Source organism: Sceloporus occidentalis, unplaced genomic scaffold, assembly GCF_023333645.1.
Source record: "Sceloporus occidentalis isolate IW3139 unplaced genomic scaffold, rSceOcc1.0.p SCAF_20, whole genome shotgun sequence".
NCBI lineage: Eukaryota > Metazoa > Chordata > Lepidosauria > Squamata > Phrynosomatidae > Sceloporus > Sceloporus occidentalis.
In genome coordinates this window covers 1,572,166-1,585,024 of record NW_028317000.1, presented here as the reverse complement: position 1 = coordinate 1,585,024, position 12,859 = coordinate 1,572,166, and positions in this window count along the sequence as shown.

Genomic DNA, 12,859 nt, shown 5'->3' with positions numbered 1-12,859 from the left:
GCCCCAGGCAGTTACTGAAAAAATACCAGTGTGTGTATAGTTTTGGGAACTGACATTTTATGGTCCAGTCGGAACTTTGAACTTGTCAAGAGATGGAAGGTAGCTAAGTAGAAAATGTGGTACAAGCTGTAATACTGACGATATAGGTCATACTTGGCAGATGTAGGAGAATAATGCTTGCTATCATTTGGGTCACCAATGGCAATTCTGCCTCTTGAAAAATGTGCAGGTTTACCATGTTTCAAGAATGCTTGGTAGTTTAGATGCAAATGTCAGCATTATTGCTGAGCATGGTAATAAAGGGCACAGAGATATCTTTCCATCTGTCTGCCTGAATAAAATGTAGTTCTCGGTATTTCATTGAGGGCAGGAGTGGGCAGATTGGTGGGAGAACAAGAATGGAAGCTTTAGTTCAAATTGAGAAACTGCAGTTTGTTTTCCAATGAGTTTATACAACTTACAGGAGCTCCAAAGAAGACTTGTCACTACACTCCAAGACAGCATGTTCCACTATCAAACAGCTCTTACCATCAGAAACTTCTTCCTAATGTTCAGGTGGAATCTCTTTTCCTTTAGCTTGAATCCACTGCTCCATGTCCTAGAAAACAATCTTGCTTCTTCTTCAATATGACATCCTTTTAAATATCAGTTTGCTCCACCTGAAAACCAAATTGAGTGACTGATGTGGGATGCATTACGCATCTGTCATGCCAATGACATCTATATGCCCTCCTCTCTGCAGGGCCCACAATCGCACATGAAAGAAAAGGGCAGCACATCCACTCACCATGGTCTTGGGTGACTGTTGTCTGAAGCCTGGTGCTCAGCAGCATTTAAACATGGCTCTCCTACCATTTCTTAACCTTCTCTTTCCAGGCTAAGTATACCCAATTTCCTAGACTGCTCCTCACAGGGCATAGTTTCACTGGCTGTGGGCACCTGGTGAGTTCAGCACCACTGGCTCACAGATTTTATCTCCTCTGTAGCCATTCAATGTGGGGGTTATGGAATTTTATCCAGTTCCATCCTAAAACAATGACTTTGGCTATTGTAGGAGCTACCCCAAGCAGCAAGGTCTTCCCATATTTTCCAACCTCCATAAACCCAGGCTTGGTGTGACAGTGGGCCAGGGCACTAACCATAGGGCTGCCATCTGTTTGGGTAAACTTTAGAGAAGTTGATCGGGTTTTTTTATGGCTCTGCATCACTCCCACTCTTATTGGATAGTTCATCCTCCCATGATGATTCCTCCACCCCCTGGACACTCAAGGATTAAACATTTCCTCACTTCTGACCTGTTGATGCCCCATGTTGAGTTTTCCCATTCATTGTCTTGGTCTCACCATGTCTGGGCAGTGCACAGAGTGGTTGTGAGGCGGTTGGCAATCCAATGTCACTCTCTGCCACATCATAGGCACAGTCCCAGGAACATCCACTTTTCATCCTCTGATTCTACTGGCTTGTGGGAGGATCAGGTGGGCTTTTGGGTGGTGTCACCTCCTCCTCCCATCTTGGGTCCTCTGGCTCTGTCTGCTGAATTTCAGAATGAGCTCCCACCTTTCTGGCTAGTTGCACCCAGATGAGTAAGATATTTGAATTTCCCTGTAGCAGAGTCTATTCAAAGATGTCTGTATTCAGGCCATCTCAGAAATACTTGATCTTTGTGGTGTTCAACTAGTCAGGTATGGAGCTTGCCAGCTGCCTGAACTCCACCACATATTCAGGCATTGACTTACTTCTCTGCTGCAGCCCTTGGATGTTGGTGTGTGCTTTCTCCAGCTAAAATGGGTCCATAAACCAAGAATGGTCATGAAGGCATTGAAGTCATTCAGTTCTGCTGCCCTCATGTTGACCAATCACTCTGTGGCCTCTCCTTCCAGCTGTGCCAACACATAACACACTTTAGCAGCCTCTGACCAGAAAGTTTTCTGCCATGCATGCACATGCATGCATGTGTGAATGTGTGCAATAAACAGGAATGATGGAAATCAGTAGTCACAATCTATAATAGAAATTATATGTTCTTTATATTCAGATTGACAAAATATAATTAATATTTCAACACAACGATTTTAAACCCAGAGCCAGCACATGACAAATCTGTTCAGTTCATAGCTTGCCTTTGACTTGAGTCAAGCAAAATGACAGCTTCTTGGAATCCCCATCAAAGGCAGCTTTTAAGCCCTGGTCAGTGTATGGGCATGACTCGATGGGACAGGGAGCAGCCAGTGTCGGGTGGCATTTCTTCCCCTATGACTGTCAGGTCTCTCATCACCTGAAGTCTCCATGTCATCTGCCATGGCCCGCCTGTCACCAGAGGTTTTTTCCTCCTGTTCTTCTAGCACTGTCACTGCCAGCTTCCCTTGCATGGACAACTGGGACAGGAGATCTTGGAGACAACCTTTGTGCTTTTTAATCTCACTATATAGGCTCTGTAATTCTGCTTCCAAATCTTCACAGCTGGCTTCCCACAAAAGAATGGACTGAAGGCGACAGCCTGATATCCCATAATCCAGTGTTGTGATCCATGTGCTTTCTATGGCTCTCCATGTCCAGGACCCATGGCCATTGCTTCTGGCTTTCCCAGCCAGGGAAAACTAGAAAAAGTTTATTGAAAAGATCAGCATAGTAGCACATCCTTTGCCAGATCTGAGTTAATAAGCTAACTTTCACTTCTATATCCACTCCAAATTCACTCCCTCCTCTTCACATTCCATTCCAATGAAAAGCCAGACACTTGGTTCACACACAACAATTTCCCATAGCTGCTCCCTCCCTCCCTTTACACCAACCTCCCAACATGGCTACAGCATAGCTAAGCAGACCTAACTTGAACATGACAGAGGGAGCCATGAGGAGCAGCTCTGACAGACAGACATCTCAGCAGATCTCAGAGCACAGGCTGGTTCATAAGGGAGAATACAGTCCTGTACTATAACCTGGATCTGAATCATGTAGGACTTTAAAGGTCATAACCAATAATTTGAATTTTGCCCAAAAAGGGACCAGCAGCCAGTAAAGCTGTTGCAATTATGGAATTCTGTTCTCCTTGTAACCAACACCCTTTAGTAATCTGGCTGCAGTTCTTTGGGCCAGTTGAGGTTTTCAAACACTTTTCAAAGTCAGCCCCACGTAGAATGCATTACAGCAATCCAACCAGGATGTAATTAAGGCATATGCCACTGTGGCCACATCTGATGTCTCAAGGAATGGTTGCAACTGGCAAACAAGCTGTAACTGTGCAAATGCACTCCTAGCCACTGATGAAACCTGGACTTCCAGGATGTATCTTCAGTGACCCCATCTAGCACTTGCTGAATGTCTATTTGCTGATCTGCCTTTTAACTGACTAGGAGCACCTCTGTCTTGTCTGGATTACGTTTCAATTTGTTTGCCCTCATCCAGTCCATTATTGATGACAGCACCAGTTTAAGACCAGAACAACGTCCTTGGCTTGTTGTGGAAAGGAGTAATAGAGTTGGATGTCATTCTCATATTGATGGCACCGAACCCCAAAACTATATAACAATCAGACTATTCTTTCCAGCACCTGATGAACTCCTATCCACAAGAATACTGTCTTCTCCCCCACTTAACTCAGTTTAAACCTCTCCTGGTCAGGTTTAAGAGGCTCAAATGACATTTTCAGGATTCTTGTGATGCTTTCATCTGTGTGCCAAGTACAGTGTGAAACAACTTGCCATGCATGACCAGCTCACTGTAGAAAGAATAAGGATAGTCCTCTATATCTTCTTTAGAAGGCACAGAAGTTGTTCCACTACACCTGTTCCAATCAATGAGGACGGGAACCAGAATCAGCTACATTCATGAGAAACTCACCTCAGCCTCCTAAATTACTATTTTATTTGGACAAATATATAGACTCATAGAATTGCAGAGACCACAAGGGCTGGCCAGCCCAACCACCTGGCATGCACTAATACATAATCAAAAATATCCCCAACAAATGGCCACCCAAGCGCTGTTTGAAAATCTCCAAAGAAGGAGGAACATCAGTTTCACTTTCTTGGATACTCACATAAAAAAAAAACCCTTATGTTCTTCCCAAGAAGTTTAGGTTTGACTGCACCCATCAACACCATGGCTCACGCCTGCAGAAGTGCAGCCCCAATCCACCTTGAAGCTGCCTGAAAAAGGAACAGCAAAGAACCGCTCCTTTTTCAGGCAGCAAAAAGGTGTCTTTCCCTCCCACTGCGTCCAGAAACTGGTTTTAAAGTGCTCCAGCAGCATTTGGCTTGTAAACGCTACACCACCAAAGTGCCCAGAAGCCATCCCATGTGTGGGCAGCTGGGCGGATTAAAGCCAGATTCTAGTTGTTCTGGGGGCATGCGTCATCAGTATGCCACATCCCCAAGATGGCTGGAATCCAAATGTTTATGGCAGCCTGTTTCAGCCCTATGTTAGGATAAGAGTATGTTGTACTAGTATAGTGCACCACGGAGATGCTGGGCATCTGCCCTCAAACCTGGGCCCACAAATGGCCTACAATTCCCAGAATTCTAACCACTGGTCATATTGCTTGGAGTTTCTGAGAGTTCCAGTCCAAACCCTTTTGGAGGAACAAAGGTAGAACCACAGTAATATAGACAGGAGAAAATTTAAGGAGAAAATAAGAAAAATCTATATAGGAAAATGGGTCTGTCAAACATCTCTTAATCATGATAACTTAATGCAAAGGTAGATAACTGGTTCATCATGGATGACTAGATCCACATACACTAAAACCCAGTGGGCTTAATAGTATCAGAGCCGTTTCTCTAGCCTAGTGGTTCCCAACCTTTGATCCTCCAGGTGTTCTGGACATCAACACCCAGAAGCCCCAGGCAGCTTGGCCAACTGTCAGGAATTCTGGGAGGTGAAGTCAAAAACATCTGGAGGACCAAGAGTTTAGGAACCACTGCCTAGTCTGTGCATCAACTAGGGACCCACCTTCACACCATCAACATGGTAGAATATGAATGCTCATGATTTAGATGTGTGAAAGAGAAGTCTCTGAAACCAACTACTGTGAAACAGAGGAGTTTATCACATGTGAGGAATTTCTCTTAATTTAGAATGAAAAGAAAGTGGGGCCAGAACTCATTCACGTGAATTCACTAGTTCAGTGAATTTACGTGAATTCGAATTGCACTCGAACCGGCTTCCCATTGCCCGAAAATAGCTTCCCATTGCCCGAAATTGCATGTGGTAGTCTATCACGCAATAACGTGAAACCTCATGATTGCGTTCGAACTGACTTCCCATTGCCTGAAATTGCGTGTGGTAGTCTATCACGCAATAATGTTAAATCCCATGATTGCACTCAGACTGACTTCCCATTGCCAGAAATTGCATGTGGTAGTCTATCACACAATAACATTAAAACCCATGATTGCGCTCGGATTGCCATTGGATTATACTTCCAATTTCCCGTGCCTGATAACATCCAGATATGTTTAAACACTGCAGGCTGCTTGCTCTTTCACCCAGTTCTTTTCTGTGTGGGAATTTTGCTATTTTTTAATGAACACTTTACATGGTTGCAGATGGGACTAACCCAGATAAAATATTAATTACATCTGTTTGTATTTCCTCTGTTCTTTCTGTTATTCAAACTAAATTTACAATTGTTAACAAATAAGAACTCCATAAGTCCCTCTGCCAGTATAACAACAGAAAGGAAATACATTAAATGCTTCCCAAATTCCCCTTCATCTAATATTGCAGATCAAGCAGAAATTGTAACTATCTTCTGTTTCTTAGCCTCTAAAGACCAAATATATATGTACACACACACACACACACACACACACACACACATATATATATATATATATATATATATTCCATTCCTGGTAGCATTGTGCAAGCTATGAATTAAACAGATTTGTTGTGTGTTGGCTCTGGGTTTAAAATTGTTGTGTTGACATACTAATTATAATTTGTCAATCTCAATGTAAAAAAAAAATCCTATAATTTCTATTGTAGCCTGTGAGTATTGTTTCCATCATTCCTGTTTATTACACACACACACACACACACACACACACGCGTCCTAGAACACCTATGAGGACATAGCTCTTTTAATAATACAAATATAAAAATAATGTAATATAATTTAAAGCCAAAACCACAAATGATCATCTGACAGAGGCATTAAGTGAATGGACCAGTTTTTTAAAAAGCAACTCAGAATGACAATACTAAATATGTTAGACCCCACTGTTATTAATCTTTCAGAAAGAATTGACCTGAATTAGGAGCTTATCGCACGCCGTTTGCATTTAATTTTGAAGCCAGATTTTATCGCATGTGCCAGGGGCCAGGCAAATGCAACCCAGTTGCAGCCTAGGTCTCAGCCACACTTATCCAGTATCTTTTCAAAACCGCGAGTCTACCATTTTTGACAAGACGACAGAGAAGTGCGGTTGGACCCAGGCTGCAGTTGGATTGCACTCACCTGGGTCCCAGCGTGTGCGAAAAAATCCGCTTCAGAATTAAATGTGAATGGGGAAAGTAGCTATAAATGGTGTATGATAAACTCCTCAGTTTAAAATGCATAAAATGTGGAGGGAAGCCACCCCTGCCTCAAGGAGCAGAGAGTTCCACAACCTTCCTTTGGAGGTCTTTAAACAGAGGCTGGATGGCCATCTGTCAGTGGGGATGCTTTGACTGAGAGTTCCTGCATGACAGAATGGGGTTGGACTGGATGGCCCTTGTAGTCTTTTCCAACTCTATGATTCTATGATTCTATGAACCAGGTTCCACAACCTGTAGACCCTCTCATGACAGCCACACACTGAATTGGTTTCAAAGCACAGCACTGGTTTTTTAATAACAATTTCCACCACAGTGGCTGGTTTTACTTCTGAGTAGCCATGTTTTGGGAAGCACTTCTGAGTATACTGCTGTAAACCTTTGGTGTCTGTCTTGCAGCTTCTCGCTTCATGATTCTTCTGACAAGCTACCGAGAGAATAATACACATTCGTAGCATGGGAATTGATGGAAAAGACAGTACTCCCCTCCAGAAGAGCCATACTTCATAGCTTCCTTTAAAAAACAAATATCTTGTTTAAACTGAACTACAAGGCAAAATATGCAGGGCCAATTCTGCCCATCTTTTTTTGTCTAACTCCATTTAATAACACTAAACTCTCCCCCAGTAATAGAACTCCAATTCTCTCTCTTTCTCTCAGAACTTTATCGCACTGCGTTCCTTCCACGCGTTCTGAGAACGGAACGGAAGGAGTAGGGATGAGTGCGGAATGAGTGGGGGACGGATTTTACCGCACGCATCCGTCCCTCATTCGTTCCGTTCCCCCTCTCTTCCGTTCTTAATCCGTTCCAGAGGGGGAAATTTTTGAGAACTGTTCTGAACAGTTCTCAAAAAGCGTCCCCTCTGGAATGGAAGGGGCAGGGAAGAGAGGGGGAACGGAACGAGTGAGGGACGGGTGTGTGCGGTAAAATCCGTCCCCCACTCATTTCCGTTTCCTGCTGGGCCGAGCCGAGAACCCGGTGCGATAAACTTCTCAGTCTCTCTTTTCTCTCTCATCATATGCTATCATATCATGCACCCACACACCCACAGAGGTATAGATCATTCAAAAACACAAAGAGTGATCAGGAAACCATCTTCTAGCCATTGGCTTCCACTGGTTAAACATCTATCCTGAAGGGGTAGCCAGCAATTCTTGTGATTCCACCAAGGAATTGTTGGACAGCAGCCATCACATAAAGTACACAGAGCTATTTCTTGCTTTATGCTCCTTTTCTTGCCACCGCCCTTCTTCGTTTGTGAGATTTTCCTTAAGGAACAATCCTATCAGTGCTTCATCCTTCAGTGCAATGCTTTCCTTGTGATGACAGCAGCCACATGAGATCTCTGTTGGGGAGATAATTGTTTTTTGGAATAATTCCCCAACCCTGAATTTTTCGGAGCAATTATCAGCTTAGGTACCAGCAAGAAATCAGCACATTTCCCCCTCTATCATGGCTAGTTGCAAGTAGCTGCATTTTCCTCTGAAAAGGCATTAATACTCACCAGCATTTCTGTCTGGCTCTTACCTCAGATGTTTGAAAGTATGTCTTACACATAAAACTAGCAGTATGGCCCACAATTTTGGTACACTGGCATTTGGCATATTGCAAGATGCTGTTTGTTCTTCATTTTTAAGTGTTATATTCTTTTTTCTGTTTCCTAGACTAATGTGCTGATTGGAATACCAACTTTGTGTAGACTGTGCACTTCTTTGAATTCTGTGATGCTGCTTTTAGCCCAAGAATAGGTTACAAATATATATAGGGGAAAATATACAAAATGTGCATGTTAGAATCATAGAATCATAGCATACTCAGTATTTCCCTTACCTGCAGCGGGGTGGTGGTGATGGTGGTGGTGGTGGTCCGGAACGGATCCCCGCATAAGGGAAGGGTGCACTGTAGTCCCATTTCCCATCAATGGCTGATTTCAGAGACACTATCTCAGAAACAAGGGGAAAGTGGGGGTTAAACAAAGGGGAGGGGAGGAGGGCTAAACTAATGGATTTTATAGAAATTGGTTACAGTGCGCCCGCGTCATACGCAGGCGCCTTTTACACAGCTTTCAGCTTATGCCTAAAGCCACGCATTGGGAGAATAATGGAGCGTGCGCCCATGGTACACACACCACGCCCTGCGCCATGCACAAGCCCCATTATTTTCAATGGGGCTTGAGCATACGCGCAATTTGCCTTACGCAGAGAGGTCTCGAATGGATCCCCGCGTAAGGCAAGGGCTCACTGTATTTCCTGTGGCTTTGTTATCCTGAGGATGGGCTACCCAGGGGAAGATTCTGCTCTTGGTGCCTTTCGCTCCTAATAACCAAGCCAAGAATGCTGGAGCAGCAATCCAGCATCTGGAGTGGTGCACTTTTCCCACCACAATCAACTATATTGATGGGAGCTGTAGTAATTTTTTTGGATAAACAACATCTCCCAGAATCCCCATCCAGCACAACATGAGCCATGCTGGCAGGGTGACCCTGGAAGTTGTAGTATGGGTTACCCTGGATGTTGTACCTGAAAAAACTGTCAAGGTGGAAAATCAATCAAAACCCACCAGACATTGATCAACTGCAACTCCTAGGAGCCACAGCCATCATAGGCCAGGAATGCTAGGAGCTGCAATCTAACATCTTCCTCCCCTCCCCTCCCCTTTGTTTAATCCCCACTCTTCTCCTGCCTCTGAGAGAGTGTCTCCCAAATCAACTATTGATAGGAGATGATATTACAACTCCCATCAATGTAGTTGACTGGGGTGGGCAAAGTAAGTAGCAATTAATCAGCATTTGGCAATATAAACAATATAACAATATTGGCATATAAACAATATAGCAGACAATCAGAACTTGAAAATGTTATCTTTTGGTTTAGCAATCCCATTATCCACCAGCCAAGGTGAAAACTAGTCATGCTAGATGAGGAATTCTGTGACTTGCACTCCAAAAATCACAACATTTCCAAATTCTAAAAGCACAATAGGGAAATTTAAAACACTAGGTGACCATGCATAGACAAATAGACAAAGCCACTCCCCTAATTCCATGTTAGGAAACAACAGGTACAAAGATTAATCTTAAGTACCATTAAAAGCTTAGGGGAATTGGGTGGACCTGGCCCAGAGTCTAATAGATGGTAATGATGGCTAAGGGGAAAATTCCAAACCTCTAATCCAGATGTGAGGTTCTGTGGTTATTTTGTTAGCGATGGAAGTGCCTTCTGGAGATCTTCTATAGTTCTGCCATTAGATCCCATAATCTAAAGCTCATCTGTGACATTTAGAATACATTCACAGTTTAGACTTTGGTGAGCTGTGATACAATTTACCCTGTTAGTGGTTCTGCCTTCGTCAGTGTGGGGAAAAAGGATAAGCCAAATGGAGAATCCCCAGGTCTTGTGCAACTACTGCTGAAACGAATGGAGGGGGGTGGCCACCCTTCAGCCAAAGAAAGGATATGATTTGTAGTACTAATGTCTGAAAGCCACGTGGTGGGAGAATAATGGTGTGTGTGCCCATGGTGCGCATGCCACACTGTGCGCCATGCACGAGCCCCATTATTTTCAATGGAGCTTGAGCATATGCACAATTTGCCTTACGCAGAGGGGTCCGGAATGGATCCCTGCGTAAGGCAAGGGCTCACTTCTGCACCTACAGATATTACGCACACACACATAAATCTGTTCTTTTAAAACTGATGCCTATTTATTGGGCCACTTGCATCAAGAAACCAGTATCGGGACAGCAAATTCCAACATGTACACAAGCACAGATGGGGTCTTGTTGTCTTCAACCCTTATCTCCATCTCCTTCTACTTTGCCTTTTGCCTACTTTCCACATGGAGTGGAAAGATCTTAAGAAGGGCTCCAATGTATATTCTGGGAGTTATCCAAAACAATATTTTGCTGCCAGTGACGAGTAGCAAATTGTGTTCGATCACCAAAATTAAGATGCATATATATAGTACCAAAAGGCAATCATGTCATCTTGGGCAAATGAGATAGAAAATGCTGGTCACCTCTCTCTCCCAGCAGTAAAAATCCAGTAAGAGTATGCAAACCAATAATAGGGTATGATTACACTGTAGAAATAATGTAGTTTGACACCACTTTAAGTGCTGTAGCTCCATCCTATGGAAACCTGGTGTATATAGTTTTACAAGATATGAAAGTATGCTAGTGTCTCAGAAAATTGCAAGATCCCAGGATTCTGAGACTTTCAGAAGGGCAGTAAATGGGAAATGCCTCTGATCTACCAAGTCTGTAACTTTATCAAAACACAGCATGAATCATAGAATCATAGAGTTGGAAGAGATCCCAAGGGCCATCTAGTCCAAGCCCATTCTGCTATGCAGGAAATCTAAATCAAAGCATCCTCAACCGATGGCCATCCAGCCTCTGTTTAAAGACTTCCAAGGAAGGAGACTCCACTACACTCTGAGGAAGGAGTGTGTTCCTCTGTCAAACAGCCCTTATTGTCAGGAAGTTCCTCCAAAATTTGAGCTGGAATCTCTTTTCCTGGAGCTTGCATCCATTGTTCCGGGTCCTGTTCTCTGGAGCAGCAGAAAACAAGCTAGCTCCCTCCTCAATATGACATCCCTTGAGATTATTTTGGGCCAAGTCCTACAACAGGAATGAGTAATGAAATAACAGCCTGTGCCCCATGATCTTTTGGCTTCCTCTTTAGATCCTCATAGTCTCTTAGACTATGTCGAAGGCTGCAACTTACAATATTACTTGTTCCAACATATCAGAAGGAAGAGGTAATGTTTGGTGCACTTGATGAGTCTTGTTAGCCTCTCTGTTATGTCCTGGGTCTGCCCCTGGGAAACTGCACACCTCTCAAGGCATCTTATCAAGCCCATATACCACTGGTATTGTTTCTCACAACAGAGAATCACTCACTACCACCATGTCTCTGCTTCCTCTGGGAGCAGATAGTACCTTTTCCATACATAGGACCCTCCAAGCTCACCTCCATGACTTCAGTGAGTCTCTTGTCTCTGTTCTTCATAACTGCCATTTAAGGAGAAAGCTTGAAATTGATTGTGTAGCTCCAAGCTTGAAACATGGTTCTTGATCCTTTTTCTTCTATGTGTTACAATCTTCCAAATATCTTCCTTCTTTATAAATGGCTTAGATCAGTGGTGGTGGACCTATGGCACACATGCCAGAGGTGGCACTCAGAGCCCTCTCTGTCGGCACACACTCTGTCACCCCAGCACAGAGTTTGCCAGAGTTTGTTACTAGAAAGTGAGAGGAACTTGGCACTTTGTGATAAATAAGTGGGTTTGGGGTTGCAGTTTGGGCACTCGGTCTGTAAAAGGTTTGTCATCACTGGCTTAGATGATGGACTAGAAGGCATGCTTATTAAATCTGCAGATGAGAGTAGCTAATATAGTGTCCAGATCAAGGAAAGCATTAGTGGCTCTCTATTCTGCTTTGGTCAGACATCATCTAGAATACTGTGTTCAGTTCTGGGCACAACAGTCCAAGAAGGATATTGACAAGCTGGAACATGTTCAGAAAAGAGTGAACAGGATTACCAAAGGTCTGGAGACCAGAACATGTGAGGAACAATTTAGGGAGCTGGGTATGTTTAGCTTGGAGAAGAGAAGACTTGATACCTATCTTTAAATATCTGAAGGGATACTGCTCCAGAAACTGGGGCCCGATTTATATGGGCCTGTGCGCCGCCCCGACACATGCTGGGTGTTGGCCGAGGACGCAGCATCCATACCGGCCTCACCCCTAGCACATGACGGGGGCATCACAATGGCGGCACCCTGTACACACGGGTGCCACCATTTTGACATGACAGACACTTAGCGTCCACATGTCCTGGCATCTTTGTGATGCTGCAAGTGTGCCATTGGTGCATTGCGGCATCACAAAGGCGCCACAAGAAGAACCCGCTTTTTGCAGGTTCTTTTTGCTCCGTGATGGAGCTGCACGGTTTGTCCGCTGCAGCTCCCTCACGGAGCAAACCAGGGCGGCGGGAGACCGCCCTTTTTGGGTGGTCTGTATCCCGCCTAAGACATGGACCAGTGGGTTCAGATGACAAGAAAAGAGATGCTACCTAAGATTATGAATAACTTTTTCTTGTTGTAAGAGCTAATCAGCAGTGGAATATATTGCCTTTTTTTCTTTGAAGGTCTTTAAAAAGAGGTTGAATGGGTATCTTTCAGGAATGCTTTAAGTGTGTATTCCTGCATGGTCAGGGATTGGAATAGAAGGTCCTTATGGTAGTTCCTTCCAGCACTAAGATTCTCTCATCATATGTTGAGGTGCTAGGAAGAAGAAATTATCTTAATTCTGAGTCTG